A 26,743-nucleotide genomic window follows, 5' to 3' on the forward strand; every position below is an offset into this window, starting at 1 on the left:
AATAATGAACTATTTACAAATTCATCATAAAATGTTTCGTCACTTCAAAGTTTGTTTTTCACACATCTAGTTTTTGAATATAAGAACTTGCTTTCAAGCATGATCTCATGTCGCCTGTTTGCTCATACTTTGCAACAATTCTTCCAATCCTGTCATCCAGCTTAACGTACTTTCTCTTCCTCTTCTTGCCGTCCATGGCCAATTCCATTCTCATGTACATATAATTTGTGGCCTCAGCTTCTGTCTTCAAACACTGAACGACGTCTTTTACTTTAGGTTTTGAATGAAAAAAATGGTTAATTTTGTTGTGCCAACTCTCTACAGCATTGGTAGTTCTGTGTCTCCTTTCATAACATGTCCAAAGCGATATAGGTATATCTGCATTTTCTACCCATTGATCGACAAAATAGTCAAAAAGTTTCGTGAGATTCTCATTACACGGAGCTGTGGAGTGAATCTCGACGAAACCTTCTTCTACGCAGTGGCGTCTCGTCCCTAGGGGCTTCCGGGGCTTAGCACCTAAAGAAAAACGGACGTATTCACATAATTATCAATCACTATAACACATAACTATCACACAGTCTTTTAAAAGGCGATTTTTACCCACGTAAATTCATCGTCTGTTGCAATGGATACGACAGCTCTCCTAGCGGCATTGATGTCAATTATCGTTTTCCGGTGCAGGTCGCAACGGAAGGCGTGGCCTACACCCACCTACGCTACAGTGAAGGTCACGTGCTAGCAGAGAGAGGAGGGGAGAGTGCAATGGATTTAAGTGCTGATTCGGGGCTAGCTCCGTTGCGTCGCGTCGATCTCGCGTGTTGTTGTGTAGTGTTTTGGTGGCTTTCATTCGCTATGTTTGAGTGAGTTTGGCAGGGTTGATGTTCGAACACAAATTGATGAAGGACATAGGCTGTCAATTACAAGACACAATGAATTTGTCCGGAAAAATAGGCATATATTAAATAAAATTATCGATTGCTTATAATTCTGTTGTCGACATGAACTTGCTCTACGAGGACACAATGAAAGAGAACAATCTTTAAACAGATTTATTATCCCTTCATAGAAGAGAGAAAACTAAAGAGGGAACTTCGTGTTCTTTATTGTAGTGAAGAGTTGAAAAACATAAACTCTATCAGTAGATTGCATTCATTTTTTATTTAAAATTATTTAGAGGGTACCTTTTCAGAAACAGTAAAAATGAAAAACATAGTTTTAATAACTGCAGTGGCAACAGCTGAATCTGAACTATGTTTCAGCACATTGAAGCGTATTAAAACCTGCTTAAGAAATGCAATGGGACAAGACAGACCAAATGCCTTGGCACTTGCTTACAATAGAGATAGAATACATTTCAAATATAGAGGGCTTCAACGAAAAAGTAATAACAAAATTTGCTGAGCAGAAGAACAGGAGTCAACGTTCGTAGAAAGGTATGTTCCACAACAATACCTGTTTCTTTTGTAATCATGTCAATTGTCATTATATTTTAAATTCTTTTAAAAAATAAGTCCAGTTTTGTAATTTACAAGAAGATAAATATCCGTTTTTTTGTAATTCATGTAATTTGTTATTACATTTAAAATTTTTAAGTCATGTTTTGTAGTCTAGAAGAAAAAAAATACCTATTTTTTTGTAATTCATGTGAATTGTCATTATATTTTAAATTCTTTAAAAAATAAGCCCCGGCCAAATTTGAGGCCACGAGACGCCACTGCTTCTACGTGTTCTGGCCGTAGAAAGGCAAGGGCTGCACACATCCTAACGTGAACACTGACGTCTTGATCTTCGCGGTAGTCAGTACGGAGTCCTAGTTCCTGCACTTTCCTCCACAAGCATTTCTTCATATGGAAGTGGCAACCATTGATATCTGTGAGAGGGAATACTTGTCGAATAGCCGATATTGCTGCTGATTCGAAGTCAATATTGATCTTCAGTGGCTTCCACTCAGGAATGACTTCCAAGATAAGACGAAACATACGGACGTAAGTTTCCTTTCTCTTGTTCGTCAAAAGGGCAAACGCCACTGGATAAACGTTCATGTAATGTGCTGATGGCTTCCCCTTGTTAGTGTTGATAACGTCCATTGCAATAGAAGCTGTGTCTACAACTGACTGATCCTCGCGAATACGCGAGCAAGTTGTTTGTGACCTTGGCATGTGCAGGTGTTGTCCGCTTATGTCTTAGGTGAAAATTTGAGTATCGTCTCCGCTCTCCCCCCTCCTCTGTCCGCTTTTGACTCGGAATTTCCTCTGTCAGCATATGTCACTTTCCGCATTTGTCGTGAAATCGTCAGTTACTATACAGAATTGGAATCTTGGATTTGTGATCAGATGTCTGAGAATATTTGGAATAACAATTAACTTTTTACAATTTGCAGCGTCCTCTCCTTGAAAGAGTCTCTGTTCTTCTCAAGTAGTAAACACATTACCGAATTGGTAATTCTTTATATTTCATTTTGATATTTTAGTGTACAGTGACCGGTAATAAAAATGAAACACCTCAGTCCTTAAATATATGCTTCTCTACAAGACGTTATGTGTGTTGTCTAAATCTACGGCGGTAATAGAAGTTGCCATTGCAAATTTGATTTTAAAATCCACCTATAACCTTAGAGATAGGCAACACACATAACGCCTTGCAGCGAAGCGAGCATTTTAGGATCTAGATGTCCCATTATTTTTGTCGGTTAGTGTACATGAATTTATCCTTTAAAGGCTACATCTTGGTGGCGAATTTCTTCCGGGGGAGAGAGAGAAGGAATTCAAGTATGACAGCCCGTCCCACCATATCACTTGATGTAGGAGTACAGTGACTCATGGTGCACGAGACATCCTGTGGTCAAATTTAAATGTCAAACTTTTATCATAACTAAAAGTCTTCCTTATTGATGTATTTTCTAATTAATGTATCATGCGAAACATAATTTATCTATTATGGGTATAATATATTTTTTAAATAAATTAATAGAATGTTGTTTTACACAAATGTAAATTAAAGTTTTCTACGCCAGGAAATTTGCTTAAAATACATATCTAGTAAATTACTTGTCCAATCTAGACTATAAGAGAACTATGGACTTCTAAATATGCTAATGCATCAGTACGAAATAATGCAATTTCTTTCTTCCAGCCTACAAAGTCCGCCAGTGAATTGAGCGATAGTTAAGTGTAAACACAAAATTAAAAGTGTTTGGTATCATGATACACTTACATTTATGAGGAAGTGAATACCTTAGCATTTGTAGAAACAAAACACAACACATCACTCCACTGAAAAAATTACATCCTCAGGATGCCATCCATTACTCCACACACACCCAGCAAGCCGATCTCTAACACAACTCAAGCTCTACGTAACACGTCGTTCGGGATGCTTGAAATATCTTCCTGCATCCGCAGCTTTATTTCTTGAGTTGTGTGAGGTGTAGGTGCACAATACACTTCACTTTTAAAGTAGCCACACAGGCAAAAATCACACACCGATAAGTCGGGTGATCATGCTGGCCATTCGATGTCGCTATATCTGGAACGTTAACGTCAATGTTATCTAGAGTGCGAACAGTTTTAACACACCACCCTTCTTCTTAACAGTTGAGCCGTTCTCTTCAAAATTATTTACCTACGTTTTTATGGTATGACCTAACGGCACTTTACTGTTTAGATTATGAATCCCGACTTTCTCGCGAAATCACATTGGGCGGCTTATAAATCGTTGTTCTTATAAAACGCTTTCACGCGTATACACGTTGTGCACCAGTCCACGACTCCATTTCAAACCGAATTCTATTCATAGCCTCGCCACCTGGCGGTATCATTCCCCTTTCCTCTCATGCTAAAAATAGAAAGCACTGTTGCCAAATCGCCCGATTCACTGGCGGACCCTGTATAAAGACTGCAACGGTGTGGGATGCAAGAGTCCATTAAAATTCAAGTTTTGGTTCTAGTCTCTTGATTTATTAGTCACAACATTTTAGATATGATATGCAATGAAATACAATTATATGAATGACTGCAGATCAGCAAGGATAACTCTATAATTACTTATTATTATTAACTTATCTAACCAAGTAAAATCCAGTTCCTCTGCATCGCGCGACGATCATCAACTTTAGGAGGCATGAATTCCACATCACAACTCTCACCTGCAGGCTCACCGCGTCAGGGAAAGAAATTAAATTTTTCTATTACAATTTACTGAAGTTGATGGTAGATGGCGCTAGTTAAGCATTTAACAAGTCCAGCATCACAAAACAGGATGTATGATGGCGTACACTGTATAGCAACATGCGTTTATCGTAAAGAATTGTTGGCTTAACACCTCTGTTATTGCCATACAAGGGGATAACAAAACACAAGATATGGACGTCAGAAAACCCATATGCCACGACGAAACTTCAACTTATTGTTGACTTGTAATGTGCAATTTCCTATCTAGTGAAAAAACGATATTCTCTTTTTCGGTTGCTTAAGTCCATTTTGTGCATAGTATAACCCCTCGATCACATATCTTGTTTTTTTGATTTGTGTAAGTGTGCGATTATGAAGAAAAGGCTTGGCAACAGTGAATGTACGTCAACAGTGATGTCATTGAAGGGCGCTGATTGGTGGAAGAGTGGAGGAGTACGTGCAGGACGATAACGGCTCTGGTCTATCGGCAGCCATGGGAGAGAGATAGTCGCCTTGTCTTCAATCCCCAGTCTAGTTTTCAGTTAAGTATTATTGGTTTGATCTTTATTTCTTTGTGCGTGCGTAAGTGTATAAATTGGTAATTGATTAAGTGATCATTCCAAAAGAAGTTTAATTTGATTTAACTTTCATATTACCATTTTGAAGAAAGGAACTACTGTCTCTCTCTCATGCACGCTCCCACTGAATGTGTGACTATGTGACATAGTATATTCAGTAACTAAACCAACAATATGTAACTAAGCCACCGATTAATTTGAATAAATGTGTAGTTATCTTGAATTGTGTGTTACTCAAATTTTGACTACTGCAAATCTGGTTACTGTTCGACCGAGTATTGGGGACCTCTTATGGGCCCAGTTCTGGTAGGAGTTCAGCCCCGAAAGGTGGTTGTAATAGTAAGGCTAATCAGGACTAGACCTACAGTTTAAAGTGCGATCCGAATCACTTTCTGCCTTGAACCCGAGACACATTTATAAATAAATTTTAAAGAACTGTTTCCGAGAGGGTGGAAACTTTCAGCAAGTGATGTGATGGTAAGTCATTTTCCCAATAATAACGTTTCATTCACACTTAGTTTCGTTATTCAGTCAGACAAGACGTATCGTAACGTACTCTGAGTACGTGGGATCGAACGAAGAACCTTCACCATTGAGGGGGGTGATGTAGCTCGCTTAATCATTCATCCTCCTCATTTGAGCACTCGCCCTTCAAGGTAAGCCTAATGGTAATGGGCGAGAGGTACTAACTACACACTTGGAAATGGCAAAACACAAGCTTTCGGATTTATACCTTCAAGTCTAGATCAACATGGTTGGAAGTAACAATACCTGTCTGTCTCTGATGATACAATTCCCCGCTGATAGCTGTTCATATCGAAACGTGTTCGATCGCTCAATCTCCTCAGTTCCTTCTTGTTCGGCGATTCCAGGCAAAAGACCCCACACAACACGTTGCTCTCTGTTTTGTTCTCTTTCCTCCTTCCCTGGTCGTTGCCCTCAAATACCAGCTGATCAGCACCTTAACTCCAATAGACCAGGAAGGATTTGTAAATTACTGATGTGGCATTGTTTGAATGCCTGAGAGAGCAACGGCTGGCGACAGGGGTTATGAATTCAGGCTAGCTATAAATCTCAATTTAGAAGAGATTGATACGATTACCCCCTCTGGAAAAAATTTCCAGAATTGAAATTTATATTTAAGGTATCCATGTTGATCTATCCTTATAAATCGAAGTTTTTATTAAAAACATAGAAAAAAATAAAAATGAAATAAAACCATATTTTCCCGCCAAAACCGAAAAGAAAAAATAATTATAACATAATAGTAATTGTGTAAATACTTGGCGATACTTCAGACGCGAGAACTGGCCATAGGCATAAATGTACTGTCTGGTGTAACTGGCCGTAAGAAAAACAAATAACAAGCTCGCATCTTTGCTTAGTAAAAAAAAAATAGCACAGTGCTTAACCTTCACTTTGATACTCGCTCACATAATCATGCATGGAATGAGCGTACCGTCAATTTTGTAATAGATGCGGAAGATTGACATGTGATGATCACTGACATAACTGACGTAACATGTTAAAGGTGTGGCCAAGCAACAATGATGACTGCTTATGACCTGAGGTCGCCAAAAGGGGGCGTGAACACACGTGTGCGTTAGTAGTCAACACAAGTGGACTCACACGACACATATTTTCACTTGAGTTAAAAAGTACCGTAAATTCGCGGATACACTACGTAGTGTTTGTATGTGTGTATAATAAATATATTTCCACTTGGGTTCTTCTTGTTTTATATTGCGATGCACACGCATTCACTGGAAGTGTTTGGAGTTGTCACGATAGTTCAGTGGATTGTTATCACTCTCGGCACTACTGGAATTACGGATGTAAGTATGAATTAATATTTGGAATCCATGAAGCACACATGTACACTTGGGGGAAACATGCCGTCGAGTTACTGTGAGACTTCCCTTTGTAGGTTGATGCACTTAGCAATTTTGCTTCGATGTTTTCTTTAAAGCTGGTAAGAAAACGATCGACAAGGGCATGTGTTAAAAGCACTGTTGATTAGTATTGTTCGGTGTACTTAATGATGAATAAACGACTTTTAAATATTTTCACATGGTACACTCCCGTGCAAAATTTGCACAACTGGTTGCACACAGATTTTCATTTCAACGTTTCTTTCAAGGAACTAAGTGAGAAACGGTCGACAAAATTGTAGACACTGGCGAAACACGATTTTGTCATGCAGCATATTCACTTAAACCATGTAAAATGATAAGCATAGTTTGTGCATTTATGGAAAAGTGAATGAGACATGGGACGTTGAAACTCACTGAGTACACTCCTGTGCATGACGTTAAAAGACAGGTTGCACACAGTGGAAGGTTCTTCTTTGTGGGTGTAAAACTGCTTTACATGAAAGTTGTAGAGTTGAATGTGACGCATTACATGTCACATAAAAATGCACTTTCGTAAACACTGCGGAATGACTTTTTAGGAGGGGTCATGTACATTCTGTAATGCAAGTGTACAGAGGTGAGAAGTGTAAACACTAGGATACGTCCTTGATTAATTTCTGCTTCTTCATTGGGTGAAATTTATAAAGACTGGCAGATTTTGGGGAACGTTTACACACAGTGATGACTTGGATTATGTAAGCTGCACTTTTGATTGAAGTACCGTGATATTTGTGGAAAGCGATGCACTTTCGGAACAGGAGCATATTGTGTGTAGTTTGTGGGGACAAAACTACGGTGTTCATTCTTCTCTCTGGTATTCTGCTCTCTTCCCTGCTCCCTCTTCATGTCTTCTGTTCTTCTTTTCTGCATCTCTTCTGTTCTTCTTTTGTGGGAGCATTGATGGGGAAAGGGACTGAAGAATTTTGTCCGGTTTGGGAGTTTCTTCTTATAAGGATGGAAAGTGTTTGTTCCATGTACTAAAATACTGGCAGGCTGGCTGGCTCACATGGCTGTTGCATGCTGTTGTCCTGGGAAGCTAAACCGTCGGGATGCGTGCAGATTCGGGTTCGAATCCCGTTCTCCTCGCTGGTGATTGGCCAAACTGCTGCATGTTGATTCCCAATAGATACGCTGGGAAAATCCTTCTCCTGTTGATAGCTCTTGACTGGTGTGATGAATAGACAGACTTAGGTAAAGGATAAAGTATAATTTCGTAAACGGGAAATGAGGAAAGGGGTGTTGATCTAGACTTATTAACACAAATACAGAAATTCAACTGCTTTGCCATTCCTCGTATGAACATTTATAAGTTACCACGATAATACAATATAAAGAAAGCTAATAACCATAAAATAATAAGGTATGTAATTAGATTGATACTGAATAAGGTTAGTTATATTTATGTGAGAATTCAAAACGAAACCAATGAAATATTTGTTAAAATTATCGAAATTATTTCTTTAATTTCCCTTGTGCTATGAGAAATGTCCTGTTTCCGTTTGATTCAACTTAAATTACTACTACTCTTTTGAATGGAAAATAGCTTGCTATAAACATTGAAAACTCTACTTTGCCTATTATTATACTATTGTTAACGAACATTCTAGACAGTCGACCAAGTCCTGTTATCGTTAAAAATTGAACGTGTACTGGCTCATTGTGGTGAGAGAGGTTTAAAATATACATACTTTTACTGGGAAATAAAACGTTAAGATATATAATCGCTTAAATTTATTCTAATAGTTTGCTTCGCTTGAAGCAAATTCTGTTCGTAAAAGCGTTTCTGGGAATTATAACGCCGGAGTGGCAACATTGTATCAAACAAAGAATTTGCTATCATTGAAGTTTTCCTTCCCGTGGTTGTCCTGTTAAAGGAATACATGTCTTTCGCGGCCGAAGTGGCTGCTTCTTGCTGCGTAACTCGATACAAGAGGGAAAGGGGGGTGATTTTCTTACGTTGCAAATTCTTCATTCCGACGGCTTCAAGACTAAATTCAACGTTTGGAAAAAAAAAAATGTGTCGTGACAAGCCGACTGGGTCCAAAGATGACCGACGGAGGATTGCGGGATTGCAAGGGGTTTGAGGAGTGAGAGGGGTTTGCTTCTCCGCTGCCGAGCTGGACTTTGGTCGCTCCCATACAAAAATGCACGTGTTTAAAACTGTACTGTTTACTCTCTCTAATGTTTATAACGTCGGGCTGGACTCGCGGTGATTGGTTGCTTGGTTATCGCGGAGGATTCGCCCGCAGCGGTGTTAACACTTTTGGCGCTGCTCCCGTTTTTCAGCTTGTGAGGTTTAAACTTTGATTCCAGCGACGTTGCTGCTGGCGATCGCGCTGACGCGACTCGAACCATGTCCCAATATTATTTCAAATTACCAGGCAAGCAGTTTAGTACAATCGAGGGTGTTTTAATAAGAAAATTCTTATTCTGAAGAACATGATTAATAAATTACTTTGGTTTCTTGTTAAGATGACACGATTTATGTAATGCTTCTGCTCTTGACTGTACAAGTTCCTGTGCATATTTAGTCTCAACCGCAGTTACTCTTTCTTACAACTAACGTTATTTCCTACCTGAAGTTTTACTTTTCTTGATGGGGGCTTTTCTGGTTTAAATTTGTTCAAACTTTACTATTTAAAAGATAATTATTATTTTAGTCTCGTTAGTTTACTTTTCGTCTGCTAACAATCGTTTATTTTGAAATCGACCATAAAAAATAAGATAAAGTACTCTCTAAACATGCGATAATTAACTTTATATTATGCTAACATCACTAAAAATGAAGAATCTATAATTCCCTCTACTCATTCTAAAATATGCTTAGCATATTATTGTGGCAAAGTTAGAAACTAAAACCGTCGTGGTTTAATCATTATCATTCTGCGATGGCAGAATGGATTTCCAGGATTATCGGTTGCAATCCAATATCCGCAGGAAAATACTTGTTATTGGAGCGCAAAAAAAATCTTGACGTCGTCGTCTACATATTCATATAATATAAATATTCTCATAACTAGCGCTTAAAATAAACTTTGCTAATATAATCATATACCTTCTTCTGAAGAGTAACTATAAAATTCTAGTGATGTATTCGCTGAGCTAGTATTATTACATACTGCAAAAAAACTTTTGTGCCTAAAGCACATTATTATATAATAAGTCTGCTTTTAATCTTTAATATTATTAGTGCTATTTTATTATAAATTATTATTATGTCATGTAAGTGAAATTTAAAATATTAGACCTGTTTCACTTTAATAAATACCGTAACTTGGAGCAGAATATTAATATTTATATTTTAAAATTTAAAACAAACTACATTTTAAAGTTTTTAACATTTGAAGCTACAACGTGCTAAGGATAAATATTCAACTGTCAAACGAAACAATGTTTCGGACAGGAAAAAAAAATATATAAATATAAACTAACAATAAAATCTCGTTAATATGTGAGAAACGTCCACGCCGTGTAATGCTCTCATAATTCTCTTCTAGTTATTCAAAATAAGTTGGCTGTGCCTAACTTTGCTTAAAGCATATAAGTATATGTATATCTGTGTACGGATTCATTCTCGTCACAACTGCTTACCTGTGAACGGACATCTCTCGTCACTGCAGCCTATTTATACATCTATTACTTCTCAACTAGAACTTTTAATTAATCGGGCGGTTTATACCCTAAATCACGGTACGCCACTCTAACTATATACGCTTGGCGTAATAGCGGACATAATTGTACAGCGTGTCGAGGAATATAATTAGCGTTTCGTTTCTTTACATATTAACATGAATTGAAAATTTTCAGGCAATGTATGCGTAAGTTAAGGTAACGTAAGGCAAGTGACTATCTCGTATAAACTTGACTATCTCCTTAATCTAAGCTCCCTTCATGAGGTGCTAGGAGACTTCAGTCATTAAGAATATAAATGAGTGGTCCTCGGGGCCTTATTCGTTCCCAAAACTATATATATGTATAAAATGTAATATCCTCGTTGCAAAAGTCTTAGCAGTCATAGTTCAAGCATTCTAAATCCTTTACAAGTTACGGTCAGTTTTAAACCAAATTTAAATTAAACTTTTAAGAAATTTCAATTAATAATAATAATAACAACAATATATTGACTCAAACAAGCATACTCTGTGCCATAACTCGTTAAAATGCACATAGTGCTGATTGACTCTGACTCGGTGGCACTAATTTATTTTCCTTTTTCATAAATAACTTTAAAATCCACTTTTAATCCACGTTGTTAATTAATTAAAATGTTAAGAGTAAAAAATCGTTTACTGCTGACTATAGCTTACTGCATCCTCATAACCAACGTTGTCATAATTTTCGTATCCAAGATCATATAAAAAAAATTCTAAAATCACTGTCAATGCAAGAAATCATCAAATCTAAATGCCTTATTCTTATTCCTTATTTAAAATTCTGGATGGTAAAAATTTCCCAAGTGGGAATTTGTAATAGCCATGGTACCGGGTTCGTGAGTGAACCACAGAGCTACCAGGAGCAGATTGATAGGGAATCGTCCACGGACATCCCTGGGCCGGCCACATTTTTGATGACATGGGCCTCCCTAAAATCCGACATCGAACCTTCCGCCACGCGGAATGCCGGACGCTCCTGATACCAAATTGCCAGCCCGACGCGGATAACCGCGACGGAGCTGGGGCGCAGGTTCCTCCGCAATTTACATTTTGCGGGTGACCGACTCTGACTTGAGGTCCATAGGTTTCATCTGATTCATCCTCAAGTTAGAACTCGACATCTATCATAGCTTAATGGTTCTCCCCAGCTGATATTAGCATTAAAACACGTGTAACTCTATAAATTCTCTACTTTTAAATACGTACGCAGCCTGTTATTCATTTAATGTTTTCATTATAACTTTCATCCTTTCTTTTCTCTGCCTAGAAATGAGAAAACCTATCTGGAGGGTGAGGAAGCCTAATTTAAAATAAAATGTTATTTTTCTTTGCGTTTCCGCCTGAGATGAACGAAATCGGGCACAAAAATGGCATGACGGTTCTATGTTCTTAGTTTTCATTTATTTCAAACTGAAATGAATGAAAATTCCAGCACCTCCATCCACGTAACGTACTCTGAGTACGTGGGATCGAACGAAGAACCTTCACCATTGAGGGGGGTGATGTAGCTCGCTTAATCATTCATCCTCCTCATTTGAGCACTCGCCCTTCAAGGTAAGCCTAATGGTAATGGGCGAGAGGTACTAACTACACACTTGGAAATGGCAAAACACAAGCTTTCGGATTTATACCTTCAAGTCTAGATCAACATGGTTGGAAGTAACAATACCTGTCTGTCTCTGATGATACAATTCCCCGCTGATAGCTGTTCATATCGAAACGTGTTCGATCGCTCAATCTCCTCAGTTCCTTCTTGTTCGGCGATTCCAGGCAAAAGACCCCACACAACACGTTGCTCTCTGTTTTGTTCTCTTTCCTCCTTCCCTGGTCGTTGCCCTCAAATACCAGCTGATCAGCACCTTAACTCCAATAGACCAGGAAGGATTTGTAAATTACTGATGTGGCATTGTTTGAATGCCTGAGAGAGCAACGGCTGGCGACAGGGGTTATGAATTCAGGCTAGCTATAAATCTCAATTTAGAAGAGATTGATACGCTATTTAAAACCGCGACTTTCCACTGAAACACCCTGTATATTATTTTAGTGCCTTTAACAGCAAGGGAGGGTCCTTTAGATAATATTTAAGGTAGCCTCCGTGATGGAGTGGTACACGTAACATTCTACGGAGCCAGCGGTTTCATGTTCGAACCTCAGTTAATGTATAGGTATATAGATATCATTGTTTTTCGTCTTATCATCAACTTTATCAGTTCATCATTCATCTTTAACCAAATTGGCAAAAATGAGATGTAAAATAACCAAAAATAAACGTTTAAGACTCACTTGGTAATCAAGAGATTGTAGGAATAATATCAGCGGTTCGAATATCATATTGCACTATAAGTCCAGTTACAATTGATCTGTTTGTATACATAGAGCAGACTTTAAACAAAGTTTGTCAAACGTTCACGCCAAGTGAAATTTGCAATTACCTTGCGCAAAGAAATATATAAATCAAAATTTATGAAGTCCTCATTTGCTATCCTAGAAGATTTTTTGATCGTACCCAAAAGAGCATTCTTTCCTGACTTACAAAATCCCTTCATGCTGTTGTAGGTATTCCTTAAAATTTACTACTAATACTTTCTTGTCAACTCGAATCTTGTCCCGTCGCAATCTTTTCTTTACACCTCGTCTGGACACTAGATCTAATTTAGTGCCTTGACCATGTTGGTTCTTCCTTGCTAAGTAAGAGCTTCGCTATACAAGTTCAAGGACATTCAATGTCTAGACAAGTTGACGATGCTCTAATGTCACGTGTTTTCAGTACAAGCATCTTTGCTTGGTGTGACCTGAAGCTATACAGTTTACTTCTTAAAAGCCAGTGTACATGACAGGCATTCCGGTGAAATGATACTTAAGTATTCCCATAAATTTCTTGGTTTGCACTTAAATATTGACGGTTAATGAAGGCTTAAAGATATAAAAAAGAAGCATGGCATCATGTGAAACGTTAGTTCAATAATACTTTTATTATATGCCTCAAGGTCGATGTCGCTTTTATGAGACATTTCAATAAAATGCGTTTTATTTACTAGTATACTGTCGACTTTATTTTGGGTTAATTAAAAAATAAGGTCATATCCAAGATCCATAAGATATATTCTACATTGTCCGTGTCCGACATATTTCATTTAAACTTTACTCGATGCAGGTGTACCCTTCTTGTTGTTACACTGGTATTAACAAATAACAGGCGGTACGTATTTTGTAAGCGTGCACCATTCCAAATTGTCTTTCGTCCTTATTGTTCTCATTTCTCATTACTTACTTCTCCATAATTTTGCGACCAGAGCCAATTATAAGTATTAATAGGTTGATATGACAATAACCACTCTGCAGGCGTCTTCCCAGTAGCGTGGCAAGGTGTGAACGTGGCAACACCTTCCACCACTTCTTTGAAATTCAAACTTCTTCCCAGATGGCAATCTTCCAACCATCTCTTTTTCATAATATCATCCAGAAAGTAAGTTTCCCTGGGGTAGTGCACAGAAAGGAAACATTATTTCATTCAATGATTTATTGCCACAGATACAGCACTTGCCCAGTTACTTGTCAACATAATTCCCGCCGGAATTCAGGTAGGTACTTGTCAACTTCTGTATACCTGCGTCGTAGAAGTCAGCCGCCTGGACGCCGAACCACTGTGTGACTGACAGCTATCTGAACCTCTTCGTCGCTTTGAAAATGTTGACCGGATCATATTGCTGGCCTTCAGTAAATGGCCTGCACCAACGACGCATCATCTGCTTGCTCATGACGTCTGGCCCATACACCTGGCACAGCTGTCGATGAATTTCGATCGGCAGTATGTTTTGTGCGTTCAAGAACTTGATCACCGAACGAACCTCGCACGCGGCGGGAGATGGAATAAGAGCCTCACTGTTTCATCGCTGCAGCGACGCTACTGAAGACTTTCGGGAGGCGTCTTCTAGGACATACACTAGCCAGGGCATGTGCCTCTCACGTATGCGCAAAACCGGTTTCAATACGCATGGCCTGCCACCTGTGGGCGAGTGGGAAACTTACTTTCTGGATGCGCCTAATACGTTTTACGTTTGGAACCCACTTCTCGGCTAAACCATTACTTTAAGTATTCTATGGCGGTGAATGAATAATTAGTATCCCCAAATTAGTGCAAAATTATTTTAGCTTCCTTCCCGAAAGCGATGGTCCATCATCACATACCATTAAACTAGGATATCAATGCCTTTCAAAACAATCTTTAAGACATTTTATCATTCCTGCACTAGCCGTAGACTTAACTTCCCTAACTTCTATCCATCGTGTACATGAATCAACTAACAATAAACAAGTAAGACCAGCGGATTGAAATAAATCCAAATAAACTCTGTGAAATGGGTTAACTGATTGCTCCCATCGTACGTATTTATTTCTCGGAGGATTGTTCTGAAGTGCTTGACACTGTTGTACAACTATGTTGGTTCGAAGCAGACATTGTTCTCTGCTTATTGACGTCTTTATTTCAATTCATTGTCAACACATTGTATAATTCAGACCGAATGAAAATGGTGGTGGACAATTCGCCTACTGTTTCTTTCATCGTTGGGTGTACAAGATGGCTCCATGCTTGACAACGAGAATGAACAAAGCAATTGAATATCTACATACAGAGACATTATAACATCGTAGATGTTTCACAATCTGCATATGCCTCACAATCTTATGTCTGGTAACAGGCAGGTTCTTCTGTGCTTTAAACTTCTTCAATGTAAATGTGACATATTTCGTACTAGTGGAATCATTTTTCTTTCGTGTAACGGTTAATACTATAGCAATCCCTTACCTCTAGATCACAGATCGGAAATTACCTTGTATATTTCCATCCCGTACCTCGTTACCAAATTTGTGTTTTTATCCCCACCCTTGACCGTTGGTTTTTACCCCACACAGGTATCCTAGTGATGTCTACTCAATACTGACGCAGCTGAGGTTTACCCGCTTGCTTGGTTTATCCCCGGGACGACTTCCAATCTATTTGTTTTTTCTATATTAAAAAAACCTGTCAAAATATTCAACCAGTACACAAAACAGAATCGTATATTACCCGATCCCATGTAGCAATATGACATGTTCACGATTGAACCTTTTCGAAGACTCGCAGAATGTAGACTTTGAGGGGTGTTGTGAATTCACTGCAATGTTGTAGACATTTAGTGGACTTCATACTACATGTCGGACATTTGGAAGTCCCCATTTTCAATATATATTTCTTTTTATTCCTAATCTGATGTTATTATAGCAACCTCAACATATTACAACTTCAGGGAGACACATATTTCTAACAGTGGCAACCAAAAACAAGGGTACAGGGATTCGTTGCATCCCACAATTTTGTCCCCTCAAATAATTCGATAAACGCAAAAGGTTACCATTGAAAGAATCACATTTTAGTGAACATAAAAATGTATTTTATTTATACAGTCTTCTTGTGTATGTGTGTATAACTGACATAAACGTACTTGAATATTATATTAAACGTTCCCATAGGTAAGCACAATGTTCTGCCGTGAACGAAATAAAATCCTGGGTTTGAATTGCATTAAAGTGTGAAATGTTATGGGCTGTTGGGTTGGGTAGAGGTATATATGTTTATACACTTTTACATTATATAGTATAATATATATTTTTAACTTATGAATGTGATCATGTATTTATGACACTTGCTAATATATTCTCTTTACAGATATCGGAATGACATTGGAAGAAATGTACCGAATTATGTGAAGTTTCATAAAAAGGTAATAGCAAAACAAAATTATGAATCCACAATTCTTTTAACCAATGATGAAAGATTATTTCCAACCATTAGAAAAGGAGGGCCTCCCCGTTGGCGCAGTTCAGTCTGCCTGCAACTCGTGCAGGAATCAGTTCGTAGCGAGCTCCGCTCTTCGCGTGAGAAGGCTTAGTGATCGAACTGTCCGAGTTAGCTAGGGCCGTATACGGTTTGCTAGTGTTGTGTTATTTTTTTTTCCCCCTTGGAGTGCAAGCGAGGTTTTGGCTACAATTACCGTGAGCCAGTGAAGATACGATGAAATAGATCACGATGAATACACAAACAGAAAACACCTTGAAATTTGTTTTCCTTGATGTCAAAACGCGACCTACGTCATTGGATTTTCATCGATATTTTCATGATGTCTACCAAGTGCCTACGAACCAAGTGCTCAGTATTGAAGTAGATTATTTTCGTAAGTGTTTGTACGTGAAATTTGCGACAAAAGTGGTAGGAGAACGGTTACTAAATGATTTTGGTGCTGAGGTAATTTATAGTGACGTAGATGGTGATCATAATGTTGAAGTAGAATGGGCCCACCAGCGACACGTAATTGTCAGAATCCACGTAGTCCCAATTGAATTAAGTGCAGAAGTGATAAGTCGTGTCATGAGGTCTTATGGGGAAGTGTTAAAAATTGAAGACGAGACATACTCTGCAGATCACATTTACCCTACTCGAACTGGACGAGTCTTGATCAAAATGATACTACGAAAACACATACCCTCATATGTAATAATGAATGGAGACTCCTATTGGGTAACATACCCTGGGCAGGTGCGTACGTGCCTCGCGTGTTCGGAAGAGGGTCAGTGTCCTAAGCGTCGATCCTCTGGGAACCAGCCCCTCAGGGGGCCGGTTAATATACCCGCTGACAATGTACCGATGGTATATGAACCAACTGTACTACCCGTACGGACTAAACCAAGAGATTCAGCTCCATCAGTTGCAGAAGTCCCTGCGGCAGGAGATAACAATGGAGAGAACACGGATAGCCCCAGAATCACCGACGAGGAGACAGGTACCAGACACGAAGTTAGTGTTGAGAATGCACCAACAGGAAGGGAAGAGATGGAGCAGCCAACATTGACCACTGCAGAGGAGATGCATTACATACCCCCGCCCCCACACCCAAGTGCTTTGTTCGCGGAGGCAGAATTCCCCGTAGTTACCTCTCCTAGGAAATCACGGTCAAGATCTGTATCAAGGTTACGGTCAGTGGCGGAAGAGTCCATGGTGCTACGTAGAAAGAAGAAGAAAAATAATGAATGCGTAAGTTCCACAATAGTTCATAACGAATTTAGAGTAGAACCTGATACCCCAAAACAAGATGTTTCAAAGGTTAGTTTAACAAGTAATTCAGCAAATGTAACTAAAGAGAAACCTTCGACGAGTAACAAACTTACCCCAGATTTATTTAGTGGAAAGCATAGTTAATGCATTATAGGCAGAAATTAGAGATCAGTAATGTTGAAGAATGTAAGTAAGTTTAGTTTTCTTTTGTGGACAGTTATAATCATGCAAACATTTACCTTGGCATCTATAAATTTGAATCAAATGCAAAGTAAGACCAAAATAATTGCTCTCAATGACTTTCTCATTAAATCGTCTATTGATGTGGCCCTCTTACAAGATGTCGCCATAGACGATTTTTCTGTACTGAGCATGTTTAAAGTATACAACAATTTCACTCCCTTTGCACAAGGGACTGCCATAGCATGTAGACGACACTTGGATTTACGTAATGTAGTGCCCCATCCCACGGGCAGACAAATAAGTGCCAAATTAGGCTCAGTGTTTCTCTGTAATGTGTATGCTCCGTCAGGAAGCCAAAACAGACGGGAAAGAGAAGATTTTTTTTCAACAGTTGTAGGGCCCGAGTTGACATCCCACACACTAGACACTATACTAGTGGGAGATTTTAACTGTGTAATTCGTTCACAAGATCAAAATCCAGGATACAACTTCTCACGTGCGCTCTATGAATTAACTCAGGGGTTACAACTGCGTGACGCTTGGATACACGCCAACGGCGACAGTCAAGGTTACACACATATCACCTCCAATAGTGCGTCAAGGATCGATAGGTTTTATGTCGCACCAAGATTTCAGGAATATATAATTAGTGATCAAAATTTTCCAGTATGCTTTAGTGACCATAGTGTCCCAATTCTCAAAATAAATTTAGATTTGATCAAACCCCGACAAGGTAGCGGATACTTGCTTTTAAATAGCACATTATTACACAATGCTAGTTATGTCCAGCTAATAAGGGAAACGTGGAACGAACTCAAGGCCTCTCGGCCAGTGCAAAAGACCCTAATCGAGTGGTGGGATACTCGAGTTAAACCTAAATTTCGTCAGGTCAGTAAATTCTTCAGTGCAGAGGTTAGTAGAGATCAAAGAAACAAATATAATTTTTTGTATGCAGTCTTGAATGATCTCCATCGTTTAGCACTGCAAAGTAATTTCGATCGTCCCTATGCAAATGAAATAAAAGCGCAATAACTTTCTATACATAGGAAACGAAAATCTGCAGCAATAATAAAGAGCAAGATTCTTCCTATAGACCCTGACGAGCAAGCCACACTAAGTCACATTCTTCAAGAACATAAACACGCCAGGAGTCACGTCATTCATAAATTAACTTTAGATTCCGGTGAAGTTGTCACCAGCCCTCATAGTATACACGACAGGTTTTTGCAATACTATAGAAATCTTCTTGGTCAAGCCTTTAAACCAACAGAAACGCAATGTAATTTTTTGAACTACCTCCCTGCATCACTGACGGAATATGAAAGAACTGAGCTCACACAACCGTTTAGTAAAAAGGAGGTTCATGATGCAGTATTCAAAGCTCCGAGGAATAAAACTACAGCCGAAAATGGATTACCATCAGAATTCTATAAATGTTTCCGGGATATAATAGGAGACGAATTAACGAAATGGGTCAACGAAGTGTTGACAACAGGGAGAATAGGGAAGACCAGTAGCACGGGAGTTATAGTGTTAGTTCCCAAAAAGGCAAATCCCAAGTTTGTCACAGATTTTAGGCCAATTTCAATATTGAGTAGTGACATCAAACTTATAAGTAGGTGCATAAATCAGCGTTTAAAAAAATATATGATTAAACTTATTGGCAATTTACAGTTCGCTTGTAATACGTCTCAAAGTACACATCACTTGCTGCAAACGATAAGAGACGTAATTATTACCAAACAAAATAAGAATGCATCAGAGGCAATTCTATCTTTAGACTTTTCCCAAGAATATGACAGAGTGCGCCACGAATATCTGTACAAAGTCTTAGAAGCATATGGCTTCGGAGACACTTTTATTAATTGGATCAAAACCTTACATCACGATTTTTCTCAAGGATGAAAGGGATCTGTACAGTGTTAAAAGCCAAATACATACTTTTGAGCTCACATCAGGAGCAAAACTAAACAATCGAAACTCATTCCTGATGCCCCTTGGCAAGGAGAATCCTTTCACAAACAATACGGAGATCCCTGTAGACAAGAAAATAAAAGTTTTAGGTATAAACTTCTATGCAAATATCGATGAAACGATCGAAGCCAATAGTAATCTCACGTGCGAGAGGGCAATCTACGTCCTCAGAGTGAACAAGATGCGCTCTCTGAGTTTAAAAACACGAGTAAGATTTATCAACGTTTTTGCTCTCTCTAAACTTTGGTATGTAGCAAAAATCCTGCCCTTCAAAACACAGCACTTAGCCAAGGTCAACAAAGCTGTTGGCTGCTTTTTGTGGCACGATACAATTTTCCGGGTGGCAATGAATGAGGTCACGTTATCAGAGAAGACAGGTGGTTTGGCACTAATACACGTGAACACACAGGCAAGAGCATCGTTCGTACAGACTGGCCTTAAAACAGCTTTCTCACTGCACGAGTCAACGACCCAAGCATGTATACAGACGATAATACAGGACATTCCATTAGAAGCTCCCATCGATATCCAAAGTATCCCCAAAAGGTTTTTGTTTTATAAGGACATCGCTTTACAGGTATGCTGCCAGTTATTACGACATGAGACAATTACACCATCTGTTAAAAAGTTATATAGTGAAATCAATAGTTCAAAGCACACAGCACCACGAATAGTCAGGGATTTCAAAACACATAATTGGCCACAATTATGGGAAAATGTCTCCGCAAAACACCTTTCAAAAGCTGGCCAATCAATATGGTACAAAGTGGTTCATCGTGTTATAGTGACAAGAGATAGGACATACCAATATGGAATCAGTGACTCTCCTAACTGTATATCATGCAACGTGCCAGACTCTTTAGCCCACAGGATAACGAAGTGTCGAAACTTCTCCACGGCATGGAACAAATTGCGAACAATGCTCAGTCGTATATGCAGCACCTCATTAACAAAGTTTACGGATACAGATATAGTTTTTCCTGATTTCAATTTTTTTCCACCAACAAAACAACGAGCAATACAATGGTTGATAACAGAATACTTATTATATATATTTCACAATGACGAGAGCAGTTTTCAGAAACAATTCAGTATCTTCTTGCAAGAACAATACGAAAAAATTCCTCTCCAAGCAAGGAAGAAATGGTATGCAAATTTCTTATTAGTGCTTTATACTTAATTTAGGTCAAACAAAAATGTAAAGGTTAACCAGATAGAAATACAAATTGTAATAGCAGTAATACACTTATGTCAAAAACAATGTAATTCCATAACTTGTATATCAGAATGAGACAATAAAAAAAACAGTGGTAGCGTCCTCGTCTTGTAATCAAGGGGTCCCGGGTTCGATACCTGGTGGAGGTACAAGTGGCTCGGATCCCACTTTAAACTGTAGGTCCAGTCCCGATTAGCCTTACTGTGCATAAAGTGGACTTAAAACACAAAATCAATCAATCAATCATTAAAAAATGAAAACTCTTAGGTGTTTTTTTTAGATAGTGATAGTTTTAAAAAGTGTGAAGGGTGCATTTTTATATTTTGATCACAAATATTGAATTAAATTATTGTTAGGGACACTAATTGAATTTTACTGGAAATACACAACGTAGTTTGTATATAAGCGTGCTTGTGATTGTATGTTAATTTTGGATGTTAGTTAAAAAAAGGAGAAGAAGAAACTCATGAACGAGTGTCAATGAACAGATTAAATCCAGATTACAAGTTACTTTTTAGAGGTATAAAAATATACACGAAATAGTCAGCCATATTTTGTATTGTCATGTTCAAATATTGACAGTGGGTTGTTGTCCAAACTATTTAATCAAAAATCTCTGGAACAACTTTAATTTAGTGCACCATACATTTCATTGCAAGCTCCTCTAAAATTTGAAAAGTGGAAATATATTAAAAATACACAAGTAAATTACTTTTCCTGTAATGTGAGCAGGTGTACTAAAGATGGAGCTTAATTGCACAATTTGATTATTATTTTCTAAATTAAGTCCAATATACAACGTGAATAAAGCATAACATGTATTTTTAGATCAGAAATCTTATATGAAATATAAGAAAAATAATGTCCCTCCTCAACTATCACTTCCATAATAGTGAAACATTAAGAAGGATTTTCACGAGGCTTTAAAATAATTTTGAAAGTAAAGAAACAACCGGGCTTTGGTACTGGTGTGGTTTAGAAATGTTAGATGAAATTTTCTGTTTCGAATGTGAGACTAATTTGTTAATATTATTGTCACGGTGAATCATGGTGGCTAGTATTTATGAATGCGGAATTTTCTTCAATGGATTCTATGGATAAAATAATTTTACTTCTTGCTCATGTAATACAAAGGCTTCACGTAAAACCGTGTTTGAAAGTGACCATATTTTTTAATTTTAATTTTTTTAATTTTATTTTTTTAAACTTTTTATTTCTTTAGTGGTTAACGTCGGATGTACTTGCAAGTACATTTGAAGCACTTGCAACAGCATAGTGAGGCAACACCAGCGACCTTATAAACTTATTCAGGAAACATTATGAAACTCTATTTTCAGAGGTTGCTTCTGTCTATTATCTTAGCATTAACAATATTGATCTCTAATCAAGATGTCCCGTATTCGATTTCTCGTGGCGGTAGATGTGAACTCCATAGGGGTCATTCCATGTCAAGTGAACCAAATATTGGTCACTTTTGAATGTGACCATCTCTGATTTTTCATACATAATTGTCATGAAGGAAATATTTAACAATTTTTAAAACATTAAATTTAATATTTAAAATATATTTTAAAACAATTTATATATATAAATAATATTATAATAATATATAATATATACGTAGTATAATATATAATAAATAAATAAAAAGAAATATTTAAATATTTATTTTTATTTTTCCAACAAATATTGCCCTCCCCCCAAAAAAGCGAGGACCCAAGTTACGCCCCTTTCCTACATACCCATTATTTCACCATTTGGCCAATTTAGAAAACAACATAATCCCTTTACAAAGGAATGGAATTTAAATTGCAATATTCCCGTGTCATATGGTCTTACCTAGTGTATAGTATTTGTTTATACATGTCAGAAACTATGATCCCATTGCCATCCCATAACAAAACTTCTAAGACTTGGTGTTGAAACATGTATGTTTCTATGTGTATTTTTTAAAAATTTTCAAAATGTAGGTTTTTGAAAAATTCTATTTTAAAAAAAAGTTTAACTGACCTTAAAATGAAAAAAATTGAAAAGTATACATGTGATATATCTAATTAAAGCTCATAGCAAAAGCAACAATTTGGTTCTTACCCCAACCTTCTACGTCATTCTAGCTTGATTTATGAGTTTTCTTGTGATTGCATGTGTGCCGAAAATTGGGCTTTTTTTTCATATTTCAGAGGGTTCTAACTGGAGAACTTCAACAGATACAAATCGGCAATTTTGCAGTTTTTCCTACCTTAGGTGGTACTTCATGACAATTAAGTATGAAAAAAACAGAGATGGTCATGTTCAAAAGTGACCAATATTTGGTTCACTTGACATGGAATGACCCCCTATACAATACTGATTTGTCTGTACGATTTTCTTTTTGTATTCTTTGACAGTCTACGAAAGGAAATTATTGAAGGGATCTATTTTATCTTGCAGAGAGTTTTTTTAGTTCTTTGGGGAAAAATAACTTATAGTCACTTTTCATATCGCGGTTATGTATTAAATGGAACCCAATTGACGGATTTAGCGGGGGGGAACAGGAGCATGTGACTACTACCATGACTAACTATTATGAAAAGTGATGTTATCATTACATCAAAAGGAAAAAAAGTTGGTGCAACATAAAATAATCAGTGTCATTTTCCAGACTCTCAAAGAATACAAGGAAAAATTTAAGCACAACAGCCTAAACGGTACTGGCTCTATTTGAAACTGAAATGTGCCGCCACTGAAAATCGAATCTTGATAACAGGTTGATAACGTTAGTATTCGACTAGAATTACCAGCTAAAGCGGTCCCATCGACAACAGTTTTGGGTGTTACTCCAGAACTGATTAAGGAGGCCCTATTAATATTAAGTGCTAGATATTTACACAAACAGAAATGTAACTGGAATTCAGAAATATTATTGATATGCAAGAATGATCGAATAAATGGTGTAATTACAATAATGTGAATGCAGTTACTGTACACTCCTTCCGTGTTTGTCGATTGTTTCGTTACGACTTTAAAGCCATCAAAAAGTTATAAGCTAGGCAGGCAAATAGGCAGCAGAAATGATGAAAATTGAACTTAAAAAGGCAATACAAAAATGATAGGAGACCGAGTTTCGTTGCGACAAAATGAGGATATTTTTTCTTTTGTTTAACGTTTTCTTTATTTTCACATTTTTTCGTCTTAAATACAAGTGTATACATTAGCTATTACCACGATTTTTTTAAATATTTGTTGGTCACAACATAAGGGCAGTATTTGTGAAAAAAGGAGAAGTGTTTTGTTACATGCCTCGGTGTGGGGCTAGTTGTGAGAAGCCGGGGACAAGTTGTGACAGTATCTAGCACTTCTGAATTTCAGACAAATTGTGTATAATCACTGTACAGTAAAAATAATTTCAATGGTTAGATGCATCATCAATTACACCGTTAGGATGAAAAAGTTGTCTCACCATCTGATTTTCTAATTACTAATCAAGTGATACAGTATGTAACATTGTTATTTGCACACATAAAATTTCCGAGGAAAAAATGTCATATCTACTACCAGGTAACCAAGAAAGTTCATGCGGTTTTTACAACTGCCCGTAGTTTTCGTGGGGTAGTACGCAGTTCAGCCGCCAGGGGTACATGTATGTGTGATTGGCGGAAAGCTCATTCCTTGGCACGTCGGCTAACGTAGATAACAGGTCGCAGTCGATAGTTCGGGAGCAAGTATTCGCAGTGAACCAAGGCTGTGTCGAATGCAGTAATCAGGGCGTGTTGACTGTATGAGTACAAGTTGGGCACAAAAGCAGCGCAAGCAGCAAGAAAAATATGTGCAGAGTTTGGAGAAGGTACAATTAGTGAACTTACAGCGCAAAAGTGGTTTCAGACCTTCTCGAGTGGCGATGAGACACTGGCAGACAAACCTTGATCGGGCAGACCGAAATCTCTCGATGTGGACCAACTGAAGGCAGCAATTGAAGAGGATAAAGTCAAACGTGTCAAGAACTCGCTCAACAATTTGCGGTAAGTGCTGAAACAATTCGTGTGCACTTGCATGAGCTTGGCAAATCATGGAAACTGAGTAAGTGGGTCCCGCACGAGCTGACTGCTGCGAACCGTCTCCAACGACTGAACATTTGCGCTTCCTTGCTCACTAGGAACAACAACTGTCCAATTTTGGATCGCATTTTGACGTGTGATGAAAAGTGGGTAATGTACGATAACAAGAAACGCTCATACCATTCGCTATCGTCAAATGACACCATACCTTTAACTGCAAAACCTGCTCTTCATCAGCGGAAGGTGCTGCTGTGTGTCTGGTGGACTACGGCTGGGATTGTGCATTATGAGTTCTTGGAAAGTGGTAAAACCATCAACAAAGAGGTGTACTCCGCGCAATTGCAAAGAGTGGCCGAACAGCTAGCAAAAAAACAACCTGCATTAGTGAATAGGAAGCTAGTTCTTTTCCACCAAGACAACGCTAAACCGCATACAGCAAAGATGACCCTGGAGGTGATTTCTTCTCACGGCTGGGAACTTCTGCCACATCCAGCGTATTCACCCGACATCGCTACATCAGACTACCATCTTTTTTTGTCTATGGACAACCATATGCGCAATCGACATTTCCAAACTCGCGAGGAGGTTGAAAACGCGGTGGTGCAGTTTTTTGCGGCCCTACACAAAGACTTTTTCAAACATGGCATCTACAGGCTTGTACAAAGATGGGAGAAGGTTGTAGAAGCGGATGGTGGATATTTTGCAGAATAAATTTAAGGTAAACACATTTGTTTTGGACCTTTTCTTCTTTGTACTAAAACCGCATGAACTTTCTTGGTTACCTGGTAGTAAATATAATAATTTTCACCAACAAATGTCAATAAAAATGTATGTTAAAAGTGTATAAACAGAGCATACAATTTGTGTGAAAAGAGAAAAACACGCTGTTTCATGCAACATTGTTATTCGTACAGGCAAGAGTTTGAATCTTCCTCGCATACAGCGCCACCTCTATTCGGGCGATTTCGTGCAGTTTGCAACTTCGTAACAAGTTTGAACATTCAGGCGCGCTCTCCGTCAAGCGGAATGCTGGCGTAGGTATTGTTGTAGGCCTATCGTCTATCTATCAGCGTGTTCGAAATGGGCAAGGTGTAGGAACTTAGTTCCGATCTGAAGGATGTTATTATAAATTTGGCCCTTAGAGGTTATTCGTTAAGAAAAATTGGACAAACTGTCAATAAATCACGCTCCACAGTTCAATACATAGTAAACAAATTTAGAGAGGAAGGTTCAACACAGAATGTGCCGAGAAAACCAAAAAAGGGACGGTTGAATAAAAGTGATGAAGCTTTATTTTAAAAAGAGTGCGAGAAAACCCCCGACTAAGTGTTCCTCAGTTACGACCGTTAGTAGAAAATGTTGCTAGCAAGATGATGTCCGATCAAACTGTATCTCTAACACCACGTCAGGAAAATTATGTTGTAGGTATAGTCTAATATAAACATGTAATAATCGTTAACAACATAATAATACAATGAAATAGTGAATTGTGAAATTGAAGATGCTTTATGTATCATCTTCCGATTCACAATATTGACGGACATAAACAGGATTTCCCTCTGTACAAGAACCACGTACTCACTGTTTACACTCAAGGCACCAGATCCATTTCTCTAGAGATTTAGAATTGGAAAATGGTTCCGTACACACAAGTCAAAAACAATCATCATCAGTATCTGAACTATGTTCGTTTTCAGTACTTTTCCCCTTTTCACATAAATATCTGTAATTTGATAGCTGTCACAACCAGCCCCATATGTAATTTTTCATTTGTAACCTTGTCACAACCAACCCCCTACTTTTGTCACAACCAGCCCCATATGTACTTCTTCACTTGTAACCCTTCAATTTCAACTTCAAGTTTAAATTTTCATGTATCAGAACCTCTCACATACTGACTATAAATAACAGAATTCTCAGGATATATTAA

The 26,743-nt window shown here is 38.0% G+C and overlaps 1 pseudogene; it reads left to right on the top strand.

Moving 5' to 3' along the window:
* The first annotated feature begins 24,966 nt into the window (after positions 1–24,966).
* Positions 24,967–25,524, top strand: LOC146002233 (histone-lysine N-methyltransferase SETMAR pseudogene; annotated as a pseudogene).
* Positions 25,525–26,743: the final 1,219 nt, after the last annotated feature.

This window comes from Lepisma saccharinum, chromosome 18 (genome assembly GCF_977018435.1).
Source record: "Lepisma saccharinum chromosome 18, izLepSacc3.1, whole genome shotgun sequence".
Classification (NCBI taxonomy): Eukaryota; Metazoa; Arthropoda; class Insecta; order Zygentoma; family Lepismatidae; genus Lepisma; species Lepisma saccharinum.